The following is a 20,551-nucleotide window of genomic DNA, read 5'->3' as shown; positions in this document are numbered from 1 at the left end:
CCAACATAGCAACGGATTACTATTTCGGGCAAATGAAGGCTTCAGCTTGAATTCCAATGGACTCTTCCTTTCTTCCCTGCCCCCCAGGAAACCAATGGACTGAAAAACTTCAGATTTATCAAGAGAATAAATTGTTTTCTTGTTGTACATGCTTCAACCCTGGAGGCTTTTAAAAAAACAATCTGACAGCTACCTGTCTGAAATGGTATAGGGCAGTGGTGGCAAACCGAGGGCACACGTTCCAGAGGTGGCACTCAGAGCCTTCTCTATGGGCACATGCACCATCACCCCAGCCCAGCTCCATCGTGTTTCTCCCACAGGGGGGAGAAAGAGAGGGAAAGAGGAAGAGAGAGGGGGGGAGGGAAAGAGAGAGAGGGAGGGAAAGAGAGAAATGATATTGTTGCTAAACATAATATTTCAAAAGCAGAAAAAAAATGAAGGGGCATAAAAGTGCATTTATCACATTTTTCTTAGAACACTTAGCTGAGCTGGGCATTGGTTATCATTATTTTAGGTAGTAAAATCTCATTATCCAGGTTAAATTACTATGTTGGCACTTTGCGATAAATAAGTGGCTTTTGGGTTGCAGTTTGGGCACTTGGTCTCTAAAAAGTTCGCCATCACTGGTATAGGGTCTCCTGCTTGAGGAAGGGGTTGGACTCGAAGACCTCCAAGGTCCCTTCCAGCTCTATTCTAATTGGGTTTGGTTCTCCTTAATGTCAGGCTTAAATACTAGGGACACCACATGTGGCAAAGAGGAATGAAACATGGTAAGGAGATATAATAAATCCTTTAAATACTTGGTGAGTAGGAAGGGAGGAAGTTTTGCTTCTTTCTTAGTAATAAGTCCCTGGGTCACCCAACTGTGCTATTAACAATAGATTCAGTTTGAAACTTAGATGGTCATTTAGGTTATCAAGTCAATTCCTCAGTGTAGGAAACAAATTAAAATATTCTTTACAGAGAGAAAAACCAACCTCTGCTTGAACTCATCCAGTGAAAGTTAGGCCACAGACACATTCCACAATTAACCTGCTTTTCCTCTAAGGATTTTTTTATTCAGCTTTCAACAACATTAGCAACTGAACCTTCCTTTCTATAACTTAAGTCCACAGTTTCATATCCTGCAAGGTGAACAGATATTAATATGTATACTTATATGTGATAAGCTTTCTGATATATATTAACCAATAGTTTTCACTTATATACAAACATTCCATCATTCATTAAACAGTGTGTTGTCTGGGTACAAATTTCTTGTGTCATAACAGTTAAAGCTTTCCACCATATTCATTGTTTATATCTACTCTTATTTTAATACCAATACTTAATACTTAATTATTGTAACATTTTACTTCTTAACTTATTTCTTTTTATTATACATTACTATTCCTCAATCTTTAAAGGATATTTTCTGATTAAATCAATGACACAAATTTGTCTTGAGAAAGTTTAACAAATGCATGCTAACTTTTGATAATTACCACACTGTTTAAAAAAGTGCTTACAGGGTGATCTTTTTATGATTCTGTCTAGAACCCCTCAAGATGTTGATACCAGCCTGGATGTTTTACAGCCTGTCTGCCATCCTTTTCCTAATTTTTGAAGACAGACACATCATTTGTTCTCCTGTACTCATCTGACACTTCATCTGCTCCACAATTTCTCAGCGATAATGTGTAAAGAGTCAAGAGACTACTAACCAATTTGATCAGTATGCCAGAATTCATTTGATCCTGGAGATTTAAATTCATTCAGTGAAAATATTTCTTTCTTTCTTTCTTTATCAATCTCTAGATTACATTTTTGAACTGCCCAGTTCCCTCAAAGATGCTGCTTGCTTCGACTCATCTTGTTTTCATACTTAAAACTTAACCAGTATGAAAACAAGATGAGTCGAAGCAAGCGGCATCTTTGAGGGAACTGGGCAGTTCAAATACTTATTATTCTAACTTGTGAGGCTTTCTTCGGTCTTCACATCTGCTTTTATATAAACATATTGGCAATTCTATTCTCCTCTATTTCTCCTCTGATGTCTCTTGATTCTTGTTGTCACTGTTGCCTACTAAAAGAGCTTCTTTGTTTAACTGTCTTCTCTATGAAAAATCGCTCCCATTAACAGCTTTTGCTGCAATGTCTTCTTTCTTTGATTTGATAAATCTTCATCCTTTCTTGATTAGCTGAAGCATAACTATTTGCTATGCCACAAAGAAATGCTATAGGGTTGCAATTATTGCAGATATATTCCAAAAAACCCCTGGTAAGAATTCAAACAAGTCACTACAAGGTAAAATACCAACAAAAGATTCTTGTATTTTCATCTTCACTTTTACTTCTTACCCAATTAGCAAAGTATACTGTCTCAACACACAGGAAAATTTGTTAGGAACTTTCTTTTAAATGTAATCTTTTGAATTCCACTGGCAACATTATCTTAGCAGATTTGCACCCTGTATTCTGGCTGCCTTATTTTTCTCTTCCTGTACCCATGCAAATATGTACATAGGGATATGGTAGTTTTCCTATGACTATCTGCAGACCATATATGAAAGACAATCTATAGCAGTGATGGCTAACCTTTTGCCATCGCGTGCCAGGAGCGGGGGGGGTCGTGTGTGTGCCCACAACCATAATTTTATGCACCCTGCCCCCACGCATGCGCACACGACCTCCCCTTCCCCCCTGCTCCTGGCACACAATCGCACAGTAGGCCCGTTTTTTCCTGTCCCTAGCTTCCAGAGCCTTTCCAGGAGTCTGGAGAGGGCAAAAATGGCTGAAAATGGCCCATTTTCCAACTTTCAGTCACAGCGGAAATTGGCAAAAGTGCTGTTTCTGCACTCCGGAGGGCCTCTGGGGGGGATGGGGAAGACCGTTTTCACCCTCACCAGACTCATAGAAAAGCTCTGGTGGCTGGGGACAGCAAAAAAGAGGCCTTCTGGTCCCACTGGAAGTTGGCAAATGGGTCATTTTTGGCCTCTGGAGGGCCTCTGGTGGGGTGTGGAAGGCCATTTTTGCCCTCCCCAGACTCCTAGAAAGGCTCTGGAGGCTGGGGACAGCAAAAAAACAGACTTTCCCCACCACCCCCTGAGGTCCTCCGGAGGCAGGAAATAGCCTACTTCTGGTGGGCCCAGAAGGCCCGAAAATCAGCTGGCGGAGCTGAGCTCGCATGTCCACCGATATGGCTACGCGTGCCACCTTATGGTTGATATGGCTATGCAGATATGGCTATGCCGCCATCACAAATCTATAGCATTTGTATTTTGCAACACAGGTAGTCCTTGACTATCATTCTTTTAGTGTCTGTTCGAAGTTAAAATGGCATTGAAAAAAGTGACTGTTTTTCACACTTAAGATCTTTGCAGCATCCCCGTGATCAAGTGATCAAAATCTGGATGCTTGACAAATGACTCACATTTATGATGGTTGCAATGTCCCAGGGCCATGTGATAACCTTGTGATCTTCTGACAAGCAAAGTCAATAAAGAAACCAGGTTCACCTAATACCCATATTCCAATTTAACAAGTGTGGCAAGAGACGTCATAAAATGGGGCAAAACTCACTTAACAACTGTCTCCCTTAGCAACAGAAATTTTGGACTCAATTGTGGTTGTGTTAAGTCCAGGACTGCCTGTATCCTCTGCCTTCACATTCCTCACTACTAGTTTCACATCAAGGATCAGACTACTTGTTTCATTCCCATTTTCACTCACATGATGATCTTTTAAGACTACCTAAGGATGGCTTTTGTGTTTGACGGTTACAGTAGTATGTAGTCTGAAATTCAAGGGTTATTTCAGGATAGTGGAAGCTCAGTAAGAGACACATTAATTTCCCTAGGCTCAGCTAGAACAGGAGAATGAGCCCTATAAATGAGAGATTGCCAACATCTGGTCTATGACTTTTTAAAGTGAATCCAGATAAGTCATGGGTCTAAAATGACTCTCCTGTGAACTCTTGAGAGGTAATTTCATGTCTTCCATCAATTGCCTAATGCATAATTTTAGGTTAAATGCAAGCGCCACATAGAGGGATTGAAAGCAAAAGCATCTCGCAACGATTTGCATTGCAAGGCATTGCAGTTACTTTGAGCACAAATCTTGGAAAGGGACAGTCCTCTGAGATAGTTAAATGTTCAATTTCAATGTGCTTTTTTTGAGATAAATAGGCCTTTAAAAATGTTTCAAAATCCCTGTGAAAAATTATAGCATTTTTCCAATCCTCCCTTGAAATAATAATTGGAAGCAAAAATATGAAAACCTGCTGCTCGACAAGTGTCCCCCATTCTTTATTAAAGGAACATGAGCAAGAAGCTACAAGCACATCGTGCTCACTTTGGAAAGTAAACTGCAAAGATGGTAATTACACGTGATAATGAAATTAAAGAGTTTGTTTTATGGTTTATTAGTAAAACAATGGACTCTACTCCGCATGCAAAAATAGCACATATTTACTTAATAGACTTGCTCACCTCTTAGGAAATGCTTTGTAAATATTGTTTCTATTCCCAGAGACAATGTAGCCACTACTCCAGCTATTTTTATGGACAAGGGCATGGCATTTCAAACATTTTGCCAGCTTCTATCTACAGACATGTTATTTGCTGAGAACAAAAGTCATTTGGACAAGGAGATTGGAAAAGAGCTGAGGAAGAATGATCGAGGAAGAACTTTGGGGAGGTATAATTGTTGGCTTTCTGCGAAGGATGACGTTGCCTTTATTCCATTGTAGGCCCTAGATAATGGTAGATCTATGGCTGTGCGGATCTTTAGGGAAGTGTTTCACTCGCATGGACACCAGAATAAAGCATCAGTGTGAAGCTCTTTTGCAAACCAATATGGCAGCTACAGTTCTAAGAATGTGGTAAAATGGCCATTTCCCCCCCACTTCTTTTCCAACAAAGCTGCCTCTGCACCTTGATGAGGCAATTTGCAATGTTTTTGTAGTACAAAGCAGCCTTGCACAGCTGGACCTTTCCTATTTTCTAGTGTAATGATATATATTGGTGCCCATGGGGGAGGGAGGTGGGAGAGGGGGGAGGGAGGGAAAGAGAGAGGAGAGACAGAGAGAGAAAGAGAGAGTTTTACTTACTTTGTCTTTGTACTTTGCTTTAATAGAAATTTCTGGTAAAACATTAATCTTGCTATGGCAGGAGTTTCAAGGCATATTAAATGAGGGGCAACCTCAAGTAGGAGGATTCTAATTACGATCGTGGATACTAATGGTGATGATGGAAACATTGACTCCACATAAATATATTGAATATATATCCAACTAATTTATGGAGGCATTCTTCTGAAAATGATTGATGCAGACGGCCTTGCAAGTCCTGTAAAGTGAACAGGTCTGTGAGGTATTCCATATATTGAATCTATAATAATATATCATTAAACCAATCTAATTTTCAAATCATGCTGGAGTTAATAAGAAGACCAAACCCTTTGATCCTTACAAGTTCACTGCTCCATTGTCTCACCCTGGATTTAATTGTACCTGGAGCCTTGTTACACTTTCTTCTCTTACTCAGAGCCATTTAGAAGCTATTTTGGTGTATTTTTAATTGCCCCTTTTGTATTGTATTCTTTTTACAAGTCTGCCCATACCAAGCTTAAGAATGAATTTTCCTTGCTTCCTAGCTTATTCTTTCTATTAACTGAAATTAAATGCATTAATCAATATTTAGCCATAAATATACCTCAAAATTGTTACATGCCAATAAATTACATTATTACTTTTTAGTTTTTTTGTGGGGGGTTGGGTTTGGCCATTCTTCCCATCCATAGATGTTATAGGAGTGGAGATTCCACAATATATTACAAATTCAGGCCCACGACGCGACTGAAGAACTAGTTGCGGCCTGGGAACAGGCCGTGGCTGGAGCTTTGGACCGTGTCGTGCCTTTGCGGCCTCTGACCCGGCGTCAGTCTCAACCAGCTCCTTGGTTCTCCGAGGAGCTGAGGGAGATGAAGCGCCGGAGAAGACGCCTAGAGAGTGTCTGGAGATCCAACCGTTCTGAGGCTGACCGGACACTAGTTAGGTCCTATAGTAGGACCTACCTAGTGGCACTGAGGGATGCGAAGCGTTCCTATGTTTCCTCCCTCATTGCGTCGGCAGATAAGCGCCCGGCTGCCCTGTTTCGGGTGACCCGCTCTCTCCTTCATCAGGAGGGGCGGGAGGACCCCCTACAAGGGCGTGCCGAGGAATTTAACGGTTATCTATACGACAAAATCATTCAGCTTCGGGACGGATTGGATCAAAATTGGGTAGATCCAGGCGAGGGTTCCGAGACCCATCTTGTTGAGGTGGTTTGGGATGACTTTGATCCTGTGACTCCCGAGGACATGGACAGGTTGCTGGGTAGGCTGAACGCCACCACATGTTTACTGGATCCGTGCCCCTCCTGGTTAGTACTGGCTACTCAGGAGGTGACACGAGGCTGGCTCCAGGGGATTACAAATGCTTCCTTGCGGGAGGGGGTCTTTCCCGCTGCCTTGAAAGAGGCGGTGGTGAGACCCCTCCTCAAGAAGCCTTCCCTGGACCCAGCTGTTTTAGGGAATTACTGGCCAGTCTCCAATCTTCGCTTCACGGCGAAGGTTGTAGAGAGTGTGGTGGCATGTCAATTACCCCAGTACCTGGATGAAACTGTCTATCTAAACCCGTTCCAGTCCGGCTTCCGGCCCGGATACAGTACAGAGACAGCTTTGGTCGCACTGGTGGATGATCTCTGGAGGGCCAGGGATAAGGGTCACTCCTCTGCCCTGGTCCTATTAGACCTCTCAGCGGCTTTTGATACCATCGACCATGGTATCCTGCTGCGCCGGTTGGAGGGGTTGGGAGTGGGAGGCACCGTTTATCGGTGGTTCTCCTCCTACCTCTCTGACCGGACGCAGACGGTGTTGACATTCTCTCACCCCTCCTGTTCAACATCTATATGAAGCTGCTGGGTGAGATCATCAGTGGCTTTGGGGTGAGATACCAACTGTACGCTGATGATGCTCAGCTGTACTTTTCCACCCCAGGCCACCCCAGTGAAGCTGTCGAAGTGCTGTCCCGGTGTTTGGAAGCCGTACGGGTCTGGATGGGGAGGAACAGGCTCAAACTTAATCCCTCCAAGACGGAGTGGCTGTGGATGCTGGCACCTCGGTACAGTCAGCTGCAGATGCGGCTGTCTGTCGGGGGGTGAGTCATTGGCCCCGATGGAGAAGGTACGCAACTTGAGCGTGCTCCTGGAAGGTCGGTTGTCCTTTGAAGATCATTTGGCAACCGTCTCCAGGAGAGCTTTTTATCAGGTTCGCCTGATCCGCCAGTTGCGTCCCTTCCTGGACCGGGATGCCTTATGCACGGTCACTCATGCTCTCGTTACCTCTCGCCTGGACTACTGCAATGCTCTCTACATGGGGCTCCCCTTGAAGAGCACCCGGAGACTTCAGCTAGTTCAGAACGCGGCTGCGCGGGTTATTGAGGGAGCGGTTCGGAGCTCCCACATAACACCTATCCTGCGCAGACTGCACTGGCTACCTGTTGTTTTCTGGGTGCGCTTCAAGGTATTGGTTACCACCTTTAAAGCGCTCCATGGCTTAGGACCGGGCTATCTAAGGGACCGTCTACTGCCGGCCTCTATCTCCCATCGTCCGGTGCGTTCCCACAGAGAGGGACTCCTCAGGGTGCCGTCAGCCAAACAGTGTTGACTGGCGGCCCCCAGGGGGAGGGCCTTCTCTGTGGGGGCTCCGACCCTGTGGAACAAACTTCCGCTCAGACTTCGACAACTACCTGACCTTAGGACCTTTCGCCGCAAACTTAAAACTTATTTATTTCGTATGGCTGGACTAGCTTAAAATTAAATTTTAATTGAATTTGATGGGTTTTTAAAGTTTTGTAATTTTATGGAGGTGTATGTTATTTTAATATTTGGGCAAATTTAAATCAGTTTTTTAAGGGATGTTTTAATTATTGTGTATATCTGTATTTTATCTGCCTGTTCACCGCCCTGAGTCCTTCGGGAGAAGGGCGGTATAAAAATTAAAATATTCATTCATTCATTCATTCATAAATCAGGGATTCTCACATTCTTTCCTGGGCTCTCCTAAAATGATAGATAAAGGTTGTGATCTTCTCATGAACAAAATAATGACTTCTATAAGGTTAGCTGTGAGTAAGAAATAAATATGCCATTTTCTTTTAATAATTAAAATTTGATTTCTACATCAAAAGGATTCTCAATTTTTGCTGCTATCCAATCCAAAGGACTCGTGGAAAGCAAAGCCAGAACCAAAGCCCTTTGCAGGGAGATAGGAAAGCCTGCCAAAACTCACCCCCACTTCACAAGAGTGAAGTCTATTCCCCAGAGAAAATGTAGAGAGGTTTTGCGAGTACTCACATTTGCCTTTACAAGCCTGAGCAAGCTTTTTAAAATTCCCCCTTCCCCCTAGGTATTTTTAAACCCCCCAGGATGTCTTCACAGCAGTTTAAAAAATCTTGTTCTAAGCAAAGGCTATTTTTCTTATTCCATCTACATTGAAAGCAAGATTGACTATCTAAAATTTAATCTATCCTCACCTGTACAGGGAGTGTCTTCTTTGTGCAAGGTGATGACGCCAGCAACATTGTTCTACCTGGCCCATAAATAAATGTGTTAGGCTTTCTCATGGTTAATGCTTGATTTGTTTTATTAAATTCATAAGCTACCCAGCTACATTTTGGTCAGCATAAAATACATTTAAAATAAGGAAAACCATACAATCCAAAATACAAAAATAATGTCCAGAGGAAACAGATAGGATTTCACAAATCATACCACTAATAAAAGCCCTCCACCTACTTTTTCTCCACCCTGGGAAAAGGACCACATTTTAAGAGCTTGTCTGAATAAAGTTGAGGTGGGGGGAGTATACAAATCTTTGGAAGAATGTCATTCCAAAGGACAGGAGTTATGACAGAAAAGTCTCCATCTTGACTCCAATCAGGCAAAGGTAAAGGTAAAGGTTCCCCTCACACATACGTGCTAGTCGTTGCCAACTCTAGGGGGCGGTGCTCATCTCTGTTTCAAAACCGAAGAGCCAGCGCTGTCCAAAGACGTCTCCGTGGTTATGTGGCCGGCATGACTCAACGCCAAAGGCGCACGGAACGCTGTTACTTTCCCACCAAGGTGGTCTTTATTTTTCTACTTTCATTTTTACGTGCTTTCAAAACTGCTAGGTTGGCAGAAACTGGGACAAGTAACCGGAGCTCATCCTGTTACACAGCAGCACTAGGGATTTGAACCGCTGAGCTGCCGACCTTTTGATCGACAAGCTCAACATCCTAACATGGAGCATGCCAACGCTGTTGGATCATATAAGGTTTGGCAGCAATACAGAAGTTCCTTAAGTAACTAGCTCATATGCCATGAAGGGCATTGAATTTGACTGGAAGCCTATTAGGAACTAGTGCAGCTCACAAAAGATAAGTGTTTAAAGGGACCTACAATGACAAACCTTCCTTCCTGCTGCAGCCTAACCACCAGCAGGTTTCACATGGTTTTCAAAGTCAGCCCCATTTTTAGTAGATTGCAATTGTTCAAGTGTGAGGTAACCAAAGCATGAGTGCCAGATATGGCATAACTGTCCACTAAATTAACTTGTGCAAAGGCCTTCTTGACTATATAAAGGTAAAGGAATCCCTGTAGATTTTACTTGGTAGCTGTTGCCAACTTTGAGGGACGGTGCTGATCTCTGTTTCAAAACCGAAGAGCCAGCGCTGTCCAAAGACGTCTCCGTGGTTATGTGGCCGGCATGACTCAACGCCAAAGGCGCACGGAACGCTGTTACTTTCCCACCAAGGTGGTCTTTATTTTTCTACTTTCATTTTTACGTGCTTTCAAAACTGCTAGGTTGGCAGAAACTGGGACAAGTAACCGGAGCTCATCCTGTTACACAGCAGCACTAGGGATTTGAACCGCTGAGCTGCCGACCTTTTGATCGACAAGCTCAACATCCTAACATGGAGCATGCCAACGCTGTTGGATCATATAAGGTTTGGCAGCAATACAGAAGTTCCTTAAGTAACTAGCTCATATGCCATGAAGGGCATTGAATTTGACTGGAAGCCTATTAGGAACTAGTGCAGCTCACAAAAGATAAGTGTTTAAAGGGACCTACAATGACAAACCTTCCTTCCTGCTGCAGCCTAACCACCAGCAGGTTTCACATGGTTTTCAAAGTCAGCCCCATTTTTAGTAGATTGCAATTGTTCAAGTGTGAGGTAACCAAAGCATGAGTGCCAGATATGGCATAACTGTCCACTAAATTAACTTGTGCAAAGGCCTTCTTGACTATATAAAGGTAAAGGAATCCATGTAGATTTTACTTGGTAGCTGTTGCCAACTTTGAGGGACGGTGCTGATCTCCATTTCAAGCCATTGAGTAGCACTCTCTGAAGACATTTCCATGGTCAATGTAGCCAGAAGACATCACGGAGCACAATTACCTTCCAATTGAAGCACTGGGCAGCAGTGGTGGTGCAATGGTTAGAATATAGTACTGCAGGCTACTTCTGCTGACAACCAGCTGCATGTAATTTGGCATTTCAAATCTCACCAGGCTCAAGGTTGACTCAGCCTTTCATCCTTCTGAGGTCAGTAAAATGAGGACCCAGACTGTTGGGGGCAATATGCTGACTCTGAAAACCACTTAGAGAGGGCTGTAAAAGCCCTCCAACAATCTGGGTCCTCATTTTAACCAACCTCGGAAGGATGGAAGGCTGAGTCATCCCTGAGCCCCATCAGGATTGAACTCCAGGCTGCAGGGAGAGCCAGCCAGCAATACTGCCATCTAACCACTGTGCCCCCATGGTTCCTAAGATCCTAAGCTATCAAAAGAGATATAAGATGAACTTTTATATGATAAATATATTGCTTTTTCTTTTATATGCTCAAACAGCCACACACAAATAGCCCTTGCTTAATGACAATTCATTCAGTGACCTTTCAAAATTTTGACAGTGCTTAATGAATGGCATTTACATCCAGTCCTCGATATTGTAGCTGTTGCAGTGCCGCCGTGGTCCATGATCAGAATTCAGGCATTTGGCAATCCACACATTTACAACTACAATGTGTGCTTCAACTTTCTTCGACCCACCTGTCCAGTGTTCCACAGACCATTTCATCCCTGCTGCCCTGCACTCTGCTCCTCCTGTTGCCTCACTCCCCTGCACTTCATCATCCCTGCCACCCTGCGCTCCACCTGCTGCTGCTCCACCATCCCACACTGTGCCACTCCAGCAGTGGTGGGGTTCAATTTTTTTTTTACTACTGGTTCTGTGGGTGTGGCTTGGTAGGTGTGGCAGGGGAAGGATACTGTAAAATCTCCATTCCAAAGCCTCCCCACTCCAGGGAAAGGATATGGTAAAATCTCCATTCCAGGGGAAGGTTACTGCAAAAATCCCCATTTCCTCCTGATCAGCTGGAACTCGGGAGGCAGAGAATAGATGGGGGCGGGGCCAGTCAGAATGTTTACTACTGGTTCTCCAAACTACTCAAAATTTCCGCTACCGGTTCTCCAGAACTGGTCAGAACCTGCTGAAACCCACCTCTGCAATCCAGCCAGCCTGTGCTCTGCCATCCCTGCTGCCTTGCGCCCCATCACCTTTACAGCCATCCCGTTGCCCTGCACTTTACAATTTCTGCTGTTCTATATTCTACCGTCCCTGCTGCTTTGTGCTCTGCCACCCTCAGTTTTCTGCCCTTGGACACTCTTGTCATGCTGAACTCTACCATTTTTTCCACCCCTGTGCTCTGCCATCCCTACAATCCCTCCTGGACATTAGCTGTCTTCTTTTCCCCATCGCTGACAAGGCATGCCTAGTTTGTCCCTTTGCAAGGCAGCTGCTGGCCTCACAAGACCTTCTTCCTGAAATTGTTAGAGCTAAAATATGCATTGCTATCAATAGTATTTTAAAATAGACATACACACTTAAAATGGGTACTGGAAGGAGAAATTTGTACTTGATTTAGAGCAATAGATTGTGCAGTATATTGTGATCAGGGTTTCTCTCTGCATCTTCAACAAATTGACAGGAAATGAGACTTTAAGCTGCATGGACTAATTTCAGAGTTGTTCTGTTTATTAGATAATTTTCAAAGCTATTCTCTCTCCCCCCTCTTTTTCCTATAATCATAATTATAAATTTTGCTGACATATTCTCCCTTTGGGCAATTAGTTTGGCATAATAACGTTTAAAATGGGTGTTCACAAAGCACCATCTGATAGCAGATGGTAGCATCTAGATGCTGCTGGGGGAAAAAAACCCTACCCCACTTAAATGAGGTAGCTCTGATAAATCCGAGGGCTGTAGGTTAGACTGAGAAGTTGATAAAAAATGTGGTGCTAGTAAGACTGGAACTTTAATTCAGGTCATGGCCCTAAATCTTTTCACTTTTTTTAAAAAAAAGCAGGATTGTTCTGTTTCACCTTTCTCTTTTTTTTCCTCAGCTAGAAAGAGTAAGAAGTAAAGAAAAAAGCGACTTTGCAAGTTGTATTTTCAGCACAACCATACATTTTTTGAAAAGTGAAAGGTAACATTTTTTTTTAAAATGGCAAAGGTGCAGAAAGAGAGAAAGAGAAAACTAAACTAAGCAACATGGGCTTCCAATAAATCCAAACATTGTTTTTGCTAAATAGACATTCTTGTATTGTAAAAGATAAGAGATTATTTTGAGATGTGGACTCGCTAAGTTACCTCATTTTCTTGGAAAGAAATGCATAGCACTTTGCCTGCTATTGCTTGCACTGTGAATAAATTCATAAACAGAATCTTTCCACTGTACATCCATTGCTTGCTTGGCTTGAGTTCCTATCACAATCTCTAATGAAGAAATCAGGGTCAGAGCTCCTAGCATTGTTTCAGTCTTATTTAGGTCAGGGGTGCCCAAACCCAGGCCACAGCATATTACTGGACCTTGAGTTGTTTGGAACCGGGCTGTAGAAGTGGTGGATGAATGCGTGCATGCGCACATCCCCATTTGCACTGGATAAGCATGTGTGCATGCATGTTCCATTTGTGTGAGCGGCACAATGCAAATGGAGCTGCACATGTCATGCCCTTGCCCGCTGCTCATGTGGAACATATTCTCTTCCCCTCCCTGCTAGGCGCAAAGCCGAAAAGATTGGGGAACTCTGATTTAGGTAATACATTTATGCGAGGGAGACATGAGAGGGCCCCGCCTACCTTATCATTTGACTTAGATCAGTTTTTCCACATTTTATCCAAGTACAGCACTTAGAAACTTTTTGTATTCACATTTATTCCAATGTACTTTTAAATTAGCACTTTCACAAAAAGTCACTATCAGGACATTATGGAAGGGAAACTAAAACATCCCTTTTTTCCATTATTGCTTTTCATGTTCTGTTTACAACCCTGGAGACAGTCCAATTTAAGACTTCATTGACAGCACCTTTTTCTGAGGGTTCTCCTGTAAAAGAAGAAGAAGATGCTTTGGATTGGCTGCCATCAGTCTGGTTGAAGCTCTTGAGACCCTTGTTCAACCCTGTTGGTGAATTGTAAGATCTTATACCCTGAATTTCTCATTTCAGTATTCGTGAAATAATAATAAAAAAAATTGGATCTTCCTTCCCAAAGCCCAACATGCAAATGTTGTGCTTAAATGCATGGTAAAATATATTACCATGTGTTGTTACACATGAAAAAGTTTCTTAGTAAGACTTTTTTTTTTTTGGCTAAGCTTCTGTTAAAAATAGAATTCTGGGTATTAAAAAAAATATGGTGAAAAAAGAAATACAAGAAAACAACGAGAAGACAACAAACATAGACACAGAATTTGTGCACAGGGCCGGTTTAGCTCTGCCTGGTAAGGCCTGTTATTAAGAACACAAAGCCTGCAATTACTGCAGGTTCGAGCCCGGCCCAAGGTTCACTCAGCCTTCCATCCTTTATAAGGTAGGTAAAATGAGGACCCAGATTGTTGGGGGGGCAATAAGTTGACTTTGTAAATATATACAAATAGAATGAGACTATTGCCCTATACATTGTAAGCCGCCCTGAGTCTTCGGAGAAGGGCGGGGTATAAATGTAAACAAAACAAAAAACAAAACAAATTTCACATAAACTCAGTAGAGTCACCCTGTATTGCTTGAAGCCAATTAAGCTTGAATCAGCTTTAAAGTTCTTGAATCAGCATGAGAGTATCATGCAGAGAGGATGACTGGAGTTAGATTATTTATTGCTTCTTTTTCATTCTTCTGAGAATGCTTCAGTTGTGTGGAAGGTAAATGAAGACCAGCCATACTGGGAAAACTGGCTGTTATTTTGACCAATTAAGAAAATATTTGATCAATGATGCCTTGTTCTAGCCAGCTAAGCAGAAAAAATGCACACCCACCTTCCTAACACTGCTTTGTGAAATTATATAGGTATGTTTAATTTTTACCATCTGCACCATTAAACAGATTACATGAGAAATTATTTTTTTCTGGGAGGGGGAAATTGACTCTTTTCAGCATGGCGGCACATTATCAAATGCTTTAGAGGGCAGTGTTGTGTCATAACAATAATGAAGGTTTGTTACAATAGGCTTATATGAAATAATGGGTTTTACAGATATGCTACAATACTTATGGTGATGTTGTGTGTTCGTGTCTGTGTAGGGGGGATCTGTCCACTTACATTTTTTAGTGATCACAATAGTGATAAAGAACACTGAAAACTTGCATCATGTAGAAGTCCGTTATCAGAAGAAGCTCATCTAACACCTAGATAATGGATTATTATTAAAGATGTTGGAGAACTGAGATTTAATCATCCTTTCATGGCTTTTGAAAGAGACATATACTTTCTTGGTCTCTATATAAGTCTTCACAATGAAAAGGTACGTGAACTGGACTTAAGTCCAGCCTACTTAAGAAACCATTCCTCCCATTTTGAATCCCACTAAATCTTGAGATCTGCTGAAGAGATCCTTCTGATTTATTTGCATGGAGAAAAGAGTGTACATATAGAAGTAAGTCTTCTCCAGTAGTTTTTTCATAGAATTACAGTTGGATTTTGCTCTATCTGCTTTTGGAATTAGGTGCTATTTAGTTTTTTTTTAAATAGAAACTAAGTTTTCTTCATCATTTTAATTATTATTTTAAATGTGCCTTATATTCATTAGTTTACGTAAACTGTCTTGAATGTTTTATTCATTTGGAAATAAAGAATAAAAATGCAGCTATAAAACTGATACAAAGGAATAATTCTAATGCTGCAATCATACCAAATCAAATATAGCTCTGATTAAGGTCAAATTAATTACCACCTAGGATAGAATGTAGAATTGTAGTCAAGGAAAGAACTGTCCATGGTTCTGAATGAAATGTCAACTAATTCACAATGTGCATCTTACTAAAATCACACTTCTTTTCATAGTCTTCCCTTCTTTTCAGAAATTTTACTGTTGATTCATTGAGAAGCATCCTGACTCATAATTTAGCAGCAAACGGTAGTATAGAGGTACTTTAGTAAACAAAACATTGTATTTAAGTTCTTTTGATTTCAATTGTTATTTCTGCTTGTGTAACTCTTTTAAAAAAATGCAAGTATTAACAGTCTATGCTGTTTCTCAATGCTACAAGGGGAGAAAAGCAAAGTCTCACACAAAAAGCAGACACCCCATTGAAGCTAACTAAATGCAGCTGAGATTGTAAATCAATACTTATTTTCTTCACCAGCACTAATACTTGCCTGGCAAATCAAGATAAAACACTCTATTAACAAGAAAGACTGAATACAGTAATAAATTTCTACAGATACAGAATCATCTTCTCCACAAAGGTACTGTAGGTAATGCTGTTGGAACTTCTGAATCACTTATAGCTATCTTGAATAGATATGGCTGGAGGACATTTCATTATTTCCTGAAGATTTTTTTTTATTAAAACTCAGCAGTTTATGACTTTTCTTTCTCCTGTAAGCAGCTATTTCATTTCATGTTCTCTAAACAGCGCTACTTTCCCACATATAGGCATGAGTTAAAGTTGAAAACAGGCATGAGTTAAAGCTGCATATTTAAAAAAACTTCCAAAATGTGAAACAGTTGGTTGTTTATTCCTCAGAAACACTGTAACAACATACCCCCGATGACTCGTAGATAAGAAAGTCACAAATGGATAATGGAAATGGGAATTTCTATTTAATCAACTGTATTTTACAGGTCTTTTCTTTTTTTAGAATCAAACCATCAAATTCTGAAATGGAAGTAGCTTAAAGTCTACATTTAGTAAAGAAAATGTGGTATCTAGAAACAAATAACATCAACTGACTAATGTAGTCAATGGGATTCCTCTTTATTTATTGATTTTGTTTGAACTTTACTAATGAAATACTAAGGCTGGAGGGACAGTATAAACACATGCTGTGTGCTAGCTGTTAAAGCCATCAATGACTGTGTTTAGTAGATATGATTAAGGTGAAACTAATTTATTTCCTATTCCTCTTGCATATCAGTTTGGAAATAACCTATTGAATGACAACCTTACATGATGATGAAAGAAAAAGGTTGGAGAAGATGGTCATGTATCACGTCAATTCTCACATTCAAGAGAGTTCAAAGTGAAGCAGGCCTAATTCAGCATAATGCAGAAATGAGGATTTGAATTTAGCCCAAATGCTGAATTTTAGCATTGTAGACAGTCTTCCAAGCATCAGATCCTGAGATCCATAGCTGGTTGAAAGATGTCAAAAGCAGGAACTTCACAAGAGAAAGAACTTTTATTCTTTTTTGGAACTGACTGTAATGAAACCTTTCTCATTTTGCAGGAGCCAGTAAAAAAGCTTAGTGATTCAGAAGAAGCATCTCCACTGGTCTTATTGAACTTATGGTCAGATGTGCTGGAGCATGTCCCTTCTTTCCGTTTGGATGATTACTTCATTCTGAGAAATCCAAATTCTTTTACATGGCCTCATTTCCCACCTTTAAGAGAATTACTGGAAGTAAATTGATGTAAAGATAAATGCAGTTTGCACATTTGCTATCACTGCAAATATTATCAGAAGTGATAATTCAGCTGAAAAGCTTGTTACTGGTTTTATATATTACTAGCTGATCAACAGCACTGTCAGTGACTGAATATTGTAGGGTTATTTTTTTCTAAGTACACTTGCATATGGAGTTTTTGATGTTTTCTAACCGGCAAAGTTGGCTGTCATGAGTCAATGTGTGTATTTTATACCAACACTCTTCTTTTGGGGGAAAGAAAACAAAATTTTCATAGGTCTTTTAAAAGGAAAAGATCAATGAAAGTGAAAAATACGGAAATACACTTAAAAAAACCAAACTTTATGTTTTAAAATTTTCATCCAGGCTTTTTTTTCAAAGCTAAAAAATTATCATGGTTTCAAGTTGTTTCTTAATATACCAGGTTCAATTCATCATTGATTCAGTCTTTTCTGCATAGGTTTTTCCCTTAGATTATAATATGCATTTTATAATCTGAGTCACATAAACTGGATTGTTGACTATTTTCTTAAGAGTTAAATATAATAAACTACCAATTAAAAATCAAACTCTACTTACTCATCTGGTTGCAAAATACACACGCCTCTAGGAAGGAAGAAACATTTTAAGCAGTATTTGTCCAACTTGACAACTTTAAATTGGATGGACATAAACTCCCAGAAATTCTCAGCTCGCATGCCCAGTTCAGGAATTCTGGAAGAACCTTTTTAAGAGCAAGTGTTCCAAGCTCCCAAATGCACATATAATTTTGACATTCAGGTCTGGTTATCTGAAGATTAATTTTAGAGCATGATTATTAATAGTTAATTACTGGGTTAAATGCTATTACTTTTCAGCTGGACTGATTCCATCTCTTCTCCCTGATGAATTTGAGTCGTCTTCAGCTTAAGCAACATGTAAAAAGTTCTATCATGTGGTCTTTCCTTTGACTCCCTATATTCTCTCCATTTTATTCAGGCTTAGAGAATTGCCAGAGAAAGGCTTTTCGATGTTGAAGTCCTGAATAAAAGGGTCTTAACCCCATTTCTGTACAAACTCCATTTAACCATGTTAGGTAGAAACCAGTGCCAATTACATCAACTTGATCATTTCTTCAAACTAACAAAGATTCTTTTTTGAAGCCAAATACAATAATCTATCCCCAGCACTTTTACATGGGACATTTTTTTTAAGAAAAGAAAACTTGATTAGCCAAACCAGGGTGAAATCTACTTACCTCCCTTCCGGCTCGGGGAACGCACGCACCATGTGCTTGCTTTGCTCAAGCATGCGTGCACATCACATGCATGCGCAAACCTTCTGCGCATGTGCAAAACCTTCTGGAAACAGGAAGTAATGACTCCCAGGTGGGTGGTCGGAGCTTTGCTCCACCATCGCTACCAGATCGCTGAACTATTGGCTGCGATCGCTATTGGATTGCGCCATCTGGTCCGATCTGGTAGCATTTCACCCCTGAGCCAAACCTACCTCTGACAGTTCAGTTGAATCTATTCTCCACATCCTGCTGCATTGTTCTGTCTTCTATATTTGAAGAAAACTCATCCTCCATCTCTTGCTGCAAGCATCAAATAATCCTGAGGAACTTCATGTTAATTTCCTCTTATCAGACAAGGAAAGGATTATTATAGTATAATCATTATATTATTATAATTATATTATAGTAAAATATAATTCAACTATGCAGAGGAATTACCTGCACAGCTGCTGTAGATGTGAACAAACAACTGATTGTCACACGTGACTGACATCTTTGTGCCTGATTCACTTAATCTGTAAATCTAATTCTGATTGTGTTATATAGGATTGAAATACTGACTCCTATTACTAAAGTACTTTATTTAATAATCAATTTAAGACTTTGGGCTCTTGGACCTCAGAATACATTCATACAAATACTTACCTCTTCAATTTCTGAGGGCTAGGTGGGTGACTTACTTTTCTTTTCTCTGTCATCGTCTATCTTTATTTTATATACCTTATGTTCATTTGGTCAATGACCAAAATAAATACTACCTATCGTATAGATTACTTAATTTTAATCATTCCCTCATACTTTTGAGATTGATACCATAAGATCTCTTGAGTAAAGTTAATCCCCAAAATAAAGTCTCCACATCAGAAATAGTCTTTCTTACCCTGCATTTCAATGGATCAGTAAATGAAAGAGAAGAGGAAAAATATCCATGTTATCTTGTCCAGGTTACAGTATATGGTAAGCATATAGGTAAAGGCAAAGGTTCCCCTCGCACATATGTGCTAGCCGTTCCCAACACTAGGGGGCGGTGCTCATCTCCATTTCAAAGCCGAAGAGTCAGTGCTGTCAGAAGACATCTCTGTGGTCATGTGGCCGGCATGATTAATTGTCAAAGGCGCACTGAACACTTACCTTCCCACCAAAGATGGTCCCTATTTTTCAACTTGCATTTTTTAAGTGCTTTCAAAACTGCTAGGTTGGCAAAAGTAACGGGAGCTCACCCTGTTACATGGCACTAACTGAACTGCTGACCTTTCGATTGACAAGCTCAGCATCTTAGCCACTGAGCCATTGCGTCCCTTGGTAAGCATATGCAAATATACAAAATGCTAAGCATATATGGTAAGCATATACAAATATACAAAAATAGTATATTAAATGGATCACACAAGCTTTAAGACGCATTTCAAGGCATACATTGCCAGGTCTGGGCAGGTTGCTCTTTTTCATCTTAAAATGGTTAATGAGAGACCTAATTTCCCAACCTAGCATCAGTCATTATATAGTTACATACGATTTTTGATCAATCAACACATCCCTAATAGTCACTTCTAAATTAAAAGGTCATATAATAATGTGTCTAGTGATGCAGTGGCTCAGTCACTGCGAGGGAAACCTTTACCTTACAATAGCGCATATACAAAGTTCTAGTCCCAGCATTATCTTTAGGATTTTCTATCCTCTCTATAGTTCTACAAAGAGGTCAAATGCTGCTTTCTTTTCTTAAAAAACTCTACTCTGAATAACTCAACTCTATCCATATATCCATATCGTAAAACACCACCTCTTTCTTGCTTCATTAGTTTCAAGTTGTTAACATCCCTGTGTACCAATTGAATCATGCTATTGCTCTCATTATAGCAATTTAAAGCCTCATGGCTATCCTGATTTACACATTTCTCTGGAATTTGAAGAGTGGTTATTTCTGCCTTTTTTCAGAATGATGTTATCTCCCATGAGATGAGGATACAGATTTTCAGTTTGAAATCAGATTAATATTAGTCTTCTGAAAAAGCCTTGGTTTTATTATTGCTATAAGCCACACAGAGTTGTATTCTATAAAATGAGTGGTAATATTAATATTTTACACAAAGACACATATACATAAGCATCTGAACAGGAAGCAGAAGTGTTTGCATGTGAGACACAGGATCATAAATGTCATGAGTTATTTGCACAATGAGACACATGACTCACTGATTTTACTAGACATCAATAGTATTTTCCAGAAATATGGTTTGGTTTTTCCCCCCTTTAGTTTAGCAGAGAAAAGATATACCATCTATTAATATTAGGGCCCATATGG

This window comes from Ahaetulla prasina, chromosome 2 (assembly GCF_028640845.1).
Source record: "Ahaetulla prasina isolate Xishuangbanna chromosome 2, ASM2864084v1, whole genome shotgun sequence".
Taxonomy (NCBI): Eukaryota; Metazoa; Chordata; class Lepidosauria; order Squamata; family Colubridae; genus Ahaetulla; species Ahaetulla prasina.
This window is presented reverse-complemented; position numbering follows the sequence as displayed.